Source organism: Limulus polyphemus, unplaced genomic scaffold (genome assembly GCF_000517525.1).
Source record: "Limulus polyphemus unplaced genomic scaffold, Limulus_polyphemus-2.1.2 Scaffold3472, whole genome shotgun sequence".
NCBI lineage: Eukaryota > Metazoa > Arthropoda > Merostomata > Xiphosura > Limulidae > Limulus > Limulus polyphemus.
Window position 1 is genome coordinate 105,479 of NW_013669082.1, and position 12,526 is coordinate 118,004.

General features: G+C 35.1%; 1 protein-coding gene across 1 annotated transcript in view; it reads right to left on the bottom strand.

The window, feature by feature from the left end:
• The window catches only part of LOC106469414, a 56,041-nt gene extending 43,885 nt beyond the window's left edge, over nt 1-12,156 (bottom strand). Inside the window, exon 1 of the mRNA XM_022397930.1 lies at nt 12,078-12,156. The gene's annotated coding sequence lies outside the window, so the exon portion shown is untranslated. The remainder of the gene's footprint in view (nt 1-12,077) is intronic.
• Nucleotides 12,157-12,526: the final 370 nt, after the last annotated feature.

A 12,526-nucleotide genomic window follows, 5' to 3' on the forward strand; every position in this document is an offset into this window, starting at 1 on the left:
AGTTTTATACATAATCACATAAGTTTTGTAGTCAGTTTTATGTATAATCACATATAGTTTTGTAGTCACACAGTTTTGTGTAGGATTGCGCTTTAACATCTTTTTCTGCTCTTTTTTTTTATTTGATACATGATGCTTGTGAATAGAAAATACACGGTGTATCTCCACCCGCTGTGCGAGTCCTACTTCCTCAGATACCTCCAGTACTAATATACATTTTCCTACAGATTGGGAGTACCGACACTTTTGTTTGACTGGCCTCAATAAACTACGCGATTTACTTGTTATTTGTGGCTAGCTGCTGAAATTCAAAAATCACCCTCGAGGATGAAAAAGACCGACGTATTATGCTCTCTTTCATTTATATATTCAAATTAGCACAACTGTTGTGTTATACGTACCATAACAGGAAGACATTCAAACAAAATAAATTTCTGCGTATATAGATATGGAAATTAAGCTGACCTGATCTGATGCACACGACACTTTTATTTTTCGCAAAAATAAAAAGGATAACTATGCAGTAGTTATCGTGGCGGGTAAAAAAAAGGTTCTGGTGGAATAATGCAATTTTTTTAAATTACCAGTGCACCATAAAGAGGGCCATATTTCGGCCACTAACTTGTACTAGAGGTCTTAGTTTTTATTGGTAAATAAAAATTTCGTTTATTTATTCTAAAACATTTCCCAAATATTACCGCCCTTAAAACGAAGTTTGGTCGTCTTTGCGATGGTTTTTCAGTCGTGATAAGTATGTATTAGCTCCCTTTTACGTCAGAGACCCAAGTCTGAATGGAAGACTTACAAGTGGTAGAGAAAGTAACGTCGGTCTCCGCGTTACTTGCAGGGTTAATTCCAATGTGTGTGGTCACACTTTCTCGCGTTACTTACCACCCTGAGGGTCACAGTAACAAATCGATCTTGCTAGCAGAAGTTATCGGACCGTGAAACCTTAAATCGTTTTACGTCACTTACAAATGGGCTTTTTACCCATCAAAGCACGTGGCATAGAAAAGCGATTTGTTACGCGAGGGCTATTCCAGTTGGATTATCATTGTGAAAAAGGTACCTTCAAATGACCATTAATACGTAGTTTCTTAACAACATAACAACTAGGAGTTTTTGGTTTAAAACATTTTCACTTGAAACACTGTAAGCTGGATTTTACAACCACAGCTGGGCTATGACTTGCTGCAAGCCTTTTTCTGGATGGTCCTGATACCCCAACTCGATACATTTTCCTTTCTTTTCCAACGCGACTAATTTAATTTAAACTTTTTTGCTTGAAACACTGTAATCTGGATTTTATAACCAAAGTCTTAGGGCATAATAAGCATTTTTTTTTTCAAATATTACATTTTTTAAGCTTAACAAGGCTGGTATGAACTACCGCGTATCAGGGGCATAATTATATTACACACAATTATTAGGAAAAAAAACAAACAACCCAAACAAATAATAATAAACAATCGAAACTTTGTACTTTTGATTTATTAGACCCTGAAGAATCCGTGTTTCAGTAACTTGGCAAGATTTTTGTCTTTACCACATTTGTTAATTTGACCAATCATTTTTAAATTCGTATACATCGTTAAAATACCTTCAGCAACCAGAGATACAAGTTTTTATTTTAAATAGATAAAAACTTGATTAGAAAGTTCCTAGTGCCACAAAAATTCACTGAACACGTATATCAACGGCATCTCCGTCAAAATGTGTCAAATCCAAGTAAATCATGCTTTGTCACGAATCTAGTACTCCAAAAGAAACATGCGAGTTATTTGTTTATTCATTACACGTCAATTTCGTTTTGTTACTTAGGTTTGCTTTACACCACATGTAAATATACATAATAGTGTATCAACACCAAACATTCTAGCAAAGACACTTGTACTGGATAAGCTGTACACTTTCTATTTCGAGTAACACTGATTAGCTGCTCATTTTTTATGTTTCTATAAAAATAAAACTGGGCACGTCAAGGTACATGCGCACAATAAACGACGTATAAACGAAGGAGCTGGGAAACGTTTAGTAATGGCTTGAACTTTAATTGGCAAAAATATAGCAGTTCAGAATACTAGCTGGTGTTTTGCTAGTTACATTCGATTTTATTTTTTGCGTATTTTTGTTAACCAACCACTGTCAATTCTTTATCAACACATAGTGCCGTCACATTTTAACGCCCCCGAGGTTGAAAGGGAGAGCATGTTCGATTATAAGATTCGAAATTACGACACACAGTTTACGAGTGGAGCGCCCCAGCCACTAGGCCATGCCAGGCCTTAGCTACATTCGAACCCAGGACATTTAAGTTTTATATATATTGCGAACCGTCGTGTCTGTCCGAGCGTTCGTCTATCTCCCGTTTGAAAAGCTGCGCACGCAGGCAAAGCTCAACATTCACTTTTCAAATGACGGGAGAAAAGGCATGAATAATGATTATGATAAATTTTATTTCACAATCGGGATATTCTACATTAAATTGTTAGGAATTAATCACACTATCATTCACATTTCAAAACGTCACGTAATTTAAACAATAAAAATGTAGGTTTACCGTATGTTATTGTTGAACGGTTCTTAGCATGACTGAAATGTTCAACAATTACTTTTTTTGGTTCTGAGTGAAACCAAGAGTGCAACACAATTAACCCTTTTAAAGTTCATTAAATAATTTAAATTGATAGATTAGCTTAAACTTTTCCCGTCACTGGGGACGGGTATCATCGCTTGTCAGTTATAATTAAACGGTCGGATTCATTTTTCCCCAGCACCATTCTAAGCACGCTACTTTTTAAATATAGTCCACAAAGTTTTTAATAATCTGAAAACAGATATGGGAAAACTAGGTGTTTGTGTCATGGGATATTATGGACAAAAACTGAATATGATGCTCCACTACACGTTGGCATTATTATTTCTGTATATGCACATGTATACTTATAACAGCGGGTCTCAGAGCTTTCCCTGAGGCTTGCCACCACACTTCCGTATGTTACCTGATCCAGTTTACATTCCTAGCCCTTCAAACTCCAGCTTTATTTCGTTGTTAAAAAACTAATAAATCAGGAACAGGCTTCATATCTAATGTAATTATAATATAACAGCATTTCAAGTTGCCCGGGCACCACCAGGATACGCTCACGTTGTCGACAGCATTCAGGTATTTTGCCTTTTTATAATATATGAAAAGTCAGAACATGCCCGAGTCTATATTATGCTGTTTAAGAAGCTATATCCGGTTAACCCGTTCGTTCTACTTACGAGGAATATTTAACCTTACACACTGAATGATCACTAAATTACGTACTAATCCGTCAGTTCCTTGATTATATGCCCCCAACCCTTTCTACAAGTAAATAATTTATCATCGCTAACTCTAGCACTGGCCGAGTCATTGAATGGATGTCCAATAAAGCATGTAAAGTTAACCCTAAAATTACCAACTTATTTTAACTCATTCTCAACTAGTGGGGTCCGCATAATACATCATACTCAATGTTGTTTGTTGTTAAGCGCAAAGTTACACAACGGGCTATCTGTACTCTGCCCACCGCGGGAAAACAACTCATCGTAAGTCTTCAGACTTAACTTACCATTAAACTCCAGTGCAGGCTATCACAGTCAATACTTTTCTTTTTTTCTTTTTTTGCCTACTATAACATCAAATGTAAAGAGCTGAACAAAACCCTGGGTTTTCGGGAAACATACATTTTCTACGTAAGATACAACGAGAACTCCATCAGTAATTAGTGAGATTAATTGGAGCATTGACTGTATTTGTGTTGGTTTTTTTTTTTTTTTACTTGCCCCCCCAAATTTTTATTTGCAAGTTTGATTAAAGCATCACACATACAAAGCATCGATTAACAGTAATTTTCACTTGGAGGTTGAGATTGCAAGTAGTGTCGATATATATATATATATATGAATTATTTTTTTGTTTGAACAACAGTTCCCTCTTTTGTTTTGTTTTTTCTCGGCCTGAAAGTAAGAACTGCTTTTATAAAACAACTACACAAGACGTTAGACACTTACAAGGATGTAATGCAATTTGGATCTTTTCTGTTGCATGCTGATTTCATAAATAAAAACTAAATTTTAGATAAATGAAAAGTAATATATCTACATATATATTATTTTGCTAGGTTAGGTCAGTTTATGTGAGGTTAGATCAAGTTAGACTAATTAGTAAATAATTACATGTTTATTTAAATAAAAAGAAAATATTTTCCCACTCTTTCCCCTTTATAAATCAATTACCGTAGTAGGCATAAAAATTATAATATTTTGAAGGAAATATTTAATAATATTTCTGAATTTTCACATTGAATTTGTTATATTGACACTAGATACTTTGTATTGTCTTGATGTCTTGCAATTATTTTAAATACATAGGTATATATGTAATGATAAAAGTACTTCCTTTGTTTCGTAAGCAAAATTAAAAAAAAAAATTTCTTCTCATTCCTCCAAATTTTAATTTATATTTCTGAAATCACCATTAAAAACTACATTCAAAAATATATATTTCTTTCTATTTAAACGCGGTGCATGAAAGAGAAATGATCCCGGAATTATGCTATCAACGGCAATTCAACACGTTGTTCTTATGAAAGAACAAATACAATTTTAGAGGTATATTTTGGTAGGTTATTAAAACAACAACATAAATCTGGTAACACTGACCTACATTTGACTTTAATAAGTCTAAAAATTCAACTTTGATTATGCAGTTGACCACTAATTGTGTGCACACACATACACACAAACTACTACTTCTAATAAAAAGTTTCGGCCCCTTAATCACATTAAATTCGGGGTTCTAATGTTAAAGCTGCGTGGTATCTATATATCTGTGGTTAAAAGGCTTAACCCAAAATGACTAAATTCCATTCACATCACTAAAGCGAAACGGTTATAAAAGGAAGAAAATATAAATACAAACGAGCGAACGAAAACGCTTTCTGCCACATCCGCATAACCGATTTACTACAAAGGTCATAAACCTATAGATGCTCGATTTAAACTCGGCGAACAAGAACTCTTTTTCTTCAGGGAGCGAAGATGCTGAGTCAGAGGCGGCAGTTGACACGAGAGATCGCTTTTGAACATTGTGCAAACACAATATTACGTCACACAACGTTCGACGGCGTTGCAAAGGATTTACTAATTTGAAACGCCCATGGCAAGTTCCTTTAATATTTATGACCGAACTGGGGAAGTGTCAATGCAACGAAATGTTTTGTATTTTGGATGCTTAAAACTGTTAATCCAGTATATTTGGCCGTCCGTCCATATTGTTAGAAACCCTTTACCATACTAGTAGACAATCTCGCTCACTCTATAAATGGGTGTATTTTACTGTAGAATGATCGTAAGTACTGATAACCAAATTTAACCTCGTTCTCATACACTTTTGACAGAGTGGTACAGACATACCAAATCATGTTGGATTAGTGCTAATTATTGTACCCGTTTTATACCTCGCGCGGGGGGGGGGGTTTAAAGGTTTAAATTGAACGAGTGTGATACCCGTTCCACTCATTCATGAACCAAAGTGAAAATAAATTCTTATGATCAAATCTGCTGGGAGAGAAAAGTAAGTCGTGTTCAGAGGCTAGTTGGCGTCTGTTACAACTTGAAACTGACTTTTTATTGTACATTGTATTATATGACTGACTAGACAGCGTGTTTTTTCTACAACATACTCAATATGCCAAGTGATCTCGAACTACTAAATCAACGCAGTACATACAGTATACTGAAAAGGAAATCCGCTGACGGAAGCCTTGAGTGTCTGACACCTATACAATACAAGACTTTGTCTGAATGTTGACTACTATATTTTCTTACAGACATTTGTTTCCTTTCCTTTTCTTTTGGTCCTCGTGATTTCGTGGGAAGGTCTTCACTAGTGACCTTAGTTGATATTCAAGTCCACTATTCTTAACTTTAAAAGATAAAAAATTAAAAGTTGTTGTTTAGTGTTCGAAAACAAAAACTTGTGTCCGTGTTACGTCGGCACATACTCCAGTAGGACAGGCAGTGCTTTGACCTATAAGGAACTAATGGCCCTGTTGAATATATATAAAAACTTTGTTCAATGCAAAGCTTCACAAAGGACTCTGTCCACCAAGGGGAAACGAACCCGGGAATTTATCGTTCGATGTCCGCAAACTTACCATTTACCCACCACTGGGACAGAATATGTAATACAACACAACTCAAACGTGACCAAATTTGGAGTTATATAACAATACGACTTTTGATATTACTCAGCCATATTTGAAGGAAACAAAACATTTGATGACTATCCATAAATATGATGATTCACGAGTACATGTTCTCATCACAAACGGCTACACGTAGTTACATGCTGCATATTTAATAACAAGAATATTAAACTATAAAGCGTCACAAATAATTATTGTATACTTATACATTTAAAGACACCATTTTAAATTTTTCTTTATTTGAAAGAAACTACATCATTCACTCTAGAAATCTAGTTTATGGATGGAAACAGTGGTTTATTTGTTTGAAGTTAAGCACAAAGCTACACAATGGGCCATCTGTGCTCTGCCTACCATGGGTATCGAAACACGGTTTCTAACGTTGTAAGTCCGCAAGATACACCCGCTGTGCCACTGGGGGCGAATGGAAACAAATATTTTTGTATGTTTGTTTGTTGTTAAGCACAAAGCTACACAACAGGCAATCTGTGCTGTGCCCACCACAGGTATGGAAACCAGAGTTTTAGCGTTATAAGCCTTCATGTTTACCGCTGAGCCATTGGAAGAGAAAGCGGCTGGAGACAAAAATAACTATGTTATATATCAACCATTTTTATTTTACTAAATTTTACGGGAACAAGTGTTTGCATAAATATGATTTCTAAAGAAAATAATACCTATACTTATAGTTAATTTAAAATAGTTCCTCAATATTATTGTGATTTTGATAGCCAAACTTTATTTTTGAAATCATATTCTTTTACTATAATTTTCAATTCATTTTTGAAGAAGTTAAACATTTTGTCACTAAGTTGGTTTGATTTTATTTCTGATAAAAAGTTCTTGAATTCGTGTAATGAATATCTATTAGATTTAAGTTCCCAGTATCCTTTAAGTATATTATATACATATATTTTCATATCTTGCAAGAATCCGAGCTCTTTAATTATGCTACTCTTAAACTCGTTCTTTCAACACACACCTGACAACGTGATTATGTACATCAATACACACCTGACAAAAAAGATTTTGTACATAAACACACACATCTGGTAACGTGATTATGTACATCAACACACACCTGACAACGTGATTATGTACATCAACACACACCTGACAAAAAATATTTTGTACATCAACACACTTCTGGTAACGTGATTTTGTACATCAACACACATCTGGTAACGTGATTTTGTACATTAACACACATCTCGTGACATGATGATGTACGAATGTCAATGGTTATATTAAAGTTGATTCCCACGATAACAGTCCATGATTTTATCCATCGAAGCGTTATTAATAATTTATAAAATTGATAAATGAACAAATTATTTTATATATATATTACAAAATGTAGCATATTAATACAACTGACAGTCGATTTCCACACTAGCTTATTAACAATATCAACTCATGAACATCTAATACAATAGACTCCTTCAATAATCTGATATTCTAAGATTAAATCATTACAGCAAACGGAATGATACATTTTATATTACATGTACCATCTATTTGATTTTCCTCATGTTTAAGATTACTATATGTAATTCTCTGAGCATTAAACATTATATTAATACTCACAAACGAATTTCTTATTTCTCTAAACATATTAAAGCTGTAGGATCTGTAAACGATACGTTTCTGCTCCGTGTTTTTAAAGTTTAAAAGTTGTTTCTGTCCCGCCCGTGTTTTTAAAAGTTCTTTTTTAAATAACATTAAAACAAAACCGCCACATTACGTTTCGTTTATCATTTTCATTGTTGTTATGTAAGTAAGCTTTCGATTTGCGAGCTGCACCAATCTTTTTTTTTTCAGACTCAACTTCAAACTTTTACAAGTGGCGTATTCTTCTCTCACTCCCCCCCCCCCCCAGCATCTGAAACAAGATAACTAGAAGTTCATCTGGAGTAATGAGCGACTAGAAACCGACACCCGTAATCTGAACAACTGCTTCGTTGTGAGTTCACAATAAAAAATATGGATTTGATTGAATCGGCCGAATGAATTAGATAGGGTTTCGCGGGGGGTATCAGTTTTCCTAGTTTGGTGACAAACGTGAAAAGTGGCTAGAAAGACTTATCTGAATAAATCTACACCAGTTCACCTGGATTAGCTACACTTTCACGTTTGTTACTGAAAGTGTGAAGGGAAATTATTATAGACGCTTAAAACGTCACAACTCAGAAAAGTTGCAAGTCAATTCAACTTGTTTTAACTGAAGTTTGGTTAAAATGTACAGGAATCTGATTACACAAAACGTTAACTTGCAGGTTACAAAGTACTTCTGGACGGATACATCGAATAAAACAGATGATCGACTCCCGACATGCCCACTGGGGCTGCATATAACCTTCCCACAAAGCTTTGCGGTGTTTCACCGACATAACAATTAAAAGTACAATATACGTTATTATTTTATGTATGAACTTTACTTCAATTCTAAATGTTCATGTGTTTAGGTTCTATAGACTCTGCGGAATTTGTGAGAAAGGCTGATTATAATAGGAAACGAACTGTTTGTTCCTATAAATAAATAAATACACAGACGACGGAACGCGGAAGAAAAGTACAAAATCGTCTTCAAATATCGTGTTACCTTACGATATATATATCATTTCAGCTTTAGAGTTTTGGATCAGTATCTCTTGTCAAGGCCATGTTTACGCCATGGGCAGCACGTAAAGCTTTACCGAATCTTGTATTGATATAGATTACTGTTTACTTCCAGAAGAGAAGAGGGAATAACTAGCCCCTTGTAGTTCACATCCACCATGGGCAATTACGGGATTTTGGAAAGGTAGAGGTCCAACTCTTGGACCAGAATATACGCTTAAAGGTGTATATTTGTACCATAATAATACACGTTAATCGATAAATATATTATTGTCTTAAAAATGATAATTGATATACCGTTTCAATTTTCATTAGTTCTACAAGATAATTATTGCTTATATTAGAGCGCAAACCGAGAATCAGTCCCTATAATTTTCCATGTCCAAGGTGGATACTGGGAGAAAGACTGCCTAAAATAGGTGGCGAATTAAGTAGTACTTATCCAATACAGAAACTGGAAGGCTGTGAAATGGGGGCGACGTAAACTATGTAGTACATATCCACGATGGATACTGATGAAAAAAAAGACGGACTATTACCGTGAAGAACGTAAAAGTAATAAATACCGCCGCATGTGTTAATGGATGGGGTCAAATCAGCTGAACACCATAAAAGAATCTTTCACGAGAAATTTGAGACATAGCGACGTTCTCCAAACACTTCGGAGAAAAACGGAAGTAAATACGAATCTTTGTTCTTGCACATTTCTCGTTACCATGTTATTGAATTACACGTATTCGAACCGATGAAGGCTTCCCATTAAACAGATGGATGGATGGATGCGCAGAACTATAAAAATTAGGCATAAAGAAAAACAATCGGTGTGTAACGCAAGTCGTGCTTGAAAATGTGCAAGAATACTAACTTTTGTTTTTGTTTCAACAAAAAACCGCACAGCAGTTATATGCACTTTGTCCACTGCGGGGACTGAACACAAATTTTAGAGTGATAAGCCCCAATCTTACTGCTGAGCCATTGGCGGATAAAACCGTCACTATCGGAGTAAAATTTTAATCAATGTAATATTACAATTTCGCGTTATTCACTGTACTGTTCACTGAAAAATTACAAGAAATTAGTTAATAAGAGTTAAATAAATGTAAGCATATACGTAATACAAAATTTAAGTGGGTTAAGCCTAATGTACTAGCATCAGGCCTAAAAGAGGCTAATATGTTAATACAATAACTTTCATCTGAGCCTAATATAAGCAAATATCAATTCCCTAAATAAATATATTTATTCACAGGCTTCGATTCTTTAAACTTTGCATTTTCAATGCAAACTAAATAATGGGTTAAGCCTAATATATTAGCATCAGGTCTAAAAGAACTTTCATCTAAGCCTAATATAAGCAAATATCAATTCGCTAAATAAATATCTTTATTCACAGGCTTCGATTCTTTAAAATTAGCACTCTCAATAGAAACAAAATAACCTTTTAAAATAACAGAAAACAATGAACATGTAAAATAAAATATACATATAAATGTACAATTACCATTTTCTCAACCATATATATTTTTTTACTTCACATAAAGAACTTTTATTATATACATGAAGCTGTATCTTATTCTTTCTATGTGCTCTTGGCCAGGTTTACTGATGAGGTTTGGAATTCCCTGAGACAGGTGTAATTTAGTGACAAGTAGTAAATCTTATGATAGATTGGGTTTCACATTTATTTTTATATTTCTCTGTTCTAAACGCCGTGTCCGCCACGGGGATCAATCCCTTAATTCCAGTGTTATAAGCCCTCGATTTTACTAATGAGCCACCCGGGGATAAAAAAAGAACAGTCTATATATATATATAGCAACCAGCGTATTTACCAGTAGATTACATGTGATTTGATAGTACAGAACTGTTAAAATATATCAACAAACAGTTGTCTGCAGTACACTTTCCAAAATACGGTTGTACGTGCGCGTGTGCATAAATACTTCAATTCAGACAATACACCATCCATATCTGAATACGGATGGAGTGTAATCAGTGGTTGAATTGGGATTTTGAAAGAGGTCGAACTCCTTTTTTTTAATATACTTTGATATTCCAATTAGAAGATAAGGAACATGTTTTAGTACGAAGCTACACAATGGGCTATCTGCACTCTGTCCACGAGGGGAATCGAATAACTTATTTTAGTGTTGTGAGTCCAATGACAGTAAGGCGTTAACAAATATATATAACTTCTTTGAACTTGTTGCATTAAATCAGCCAGCATGAACCTGCACAAACGTTTCAAGTTAGTTCTTTGTTACAAGTTTGAAAACACTGTAAAATAAATAGTTCTCATGTTATTTTTTCCCGATTCAACATCGTCAAAATAAAAGCTGTTACTGTTTGTGTTTTTCTTTGTACACAATGTCCAACGCGGGGAATCGAACATTGGGATTTTAGCTTTGTAAAGTCCGTCAACTTACCGCTGACTCACAAGGGTTCTTAAAGAAAAAAATTGTAACCTTTTCGTATCCGCAGGCTAAACCGATCCGATGTCATAAAAATCTGTCACTAGGCGATTTATGTTTAAAATTTTGTTTTATCATATACAATATACACAAGTGTATATACTCACCAAAACAACCTTATCGCGGAACGCCCGTAACAACTCATGGCACTTTGAAAGTTTGGTTTGATTATTTGTTGAAATTCGCGCAAACCTATTTGACATATATCTGTGCTAGCCGTCCCTAACTTTGATGCGATGAACTAGAGGGAAGGCAGCTAGTCAACACCACCTACCGCCAACTCTTTACCAACGAATAGTGAGATTGACCGTACATTATAACGCCCCACGGGTCAAAGGAGGAGCATGTTCAGTGACGGGACTCGAACCCACGACCCGCTTTAATAGTTAAAACTATAAAGCTGAGCTCAATAAGAACTAATCATGCAGCGTTTCACGTTACGTACTGTAAACGCTCAAATAAACGGGACTGACAAGGGTATTCAAGAAACCGAGGTTACCACTTGAAGAACTCTAAAATAAGGAACTTCTTTTGGTGTTTAATCATTTTTGACGTTTTTATCAAAATCGGAAACTAGGGTAAAAACAAGGATGCTGCCTTGGCAAAATAGGGAAAATATCACGTTGCGTTTTTACTCGAAACGTTGCATTTTACTACTGAATAGAGGTCAGTTCCGTAAGTATCTAACAGGTGGAAACCTTATCCATGCTCGACAAACGTGACCTCACCTGACCTTTTGTGGGCTTACCTGATTATTCCACGAGCGCTTTGTTCTGACATGGAACTGTTCTTTCATCTCAAGGTAAGCCACTTGTAGGCTGCTGGGGTAGATAATTGGCTCTTGGTTTCCTAGAAACATATTTTAATTTTTCACTCTAAAAATTGCCATATAAGTCGTGCTGCCAATGAGATACTTCATAAAAGCTATGCTTCACAGACTTCTAAACTGTAGAAATAAGTTTGTATTTTATGTGAGCTAGGTACCCAGTGAAGACATTTTTTACAGTCATCTGCACGTGCATTTCTTATATTAATTTTCATAACCTAGTATGCTGATCTAATATTTCATCACATCACACTAATAGGCCTTAGAAGCTACTATTTGGGATAAATACCGTATTTTTGGGTGTATAAGACGCACTTTTTTACCCCAAAATTTGATGTCAAAATCTGCTTGCGTCCTATACACCGAAGGTA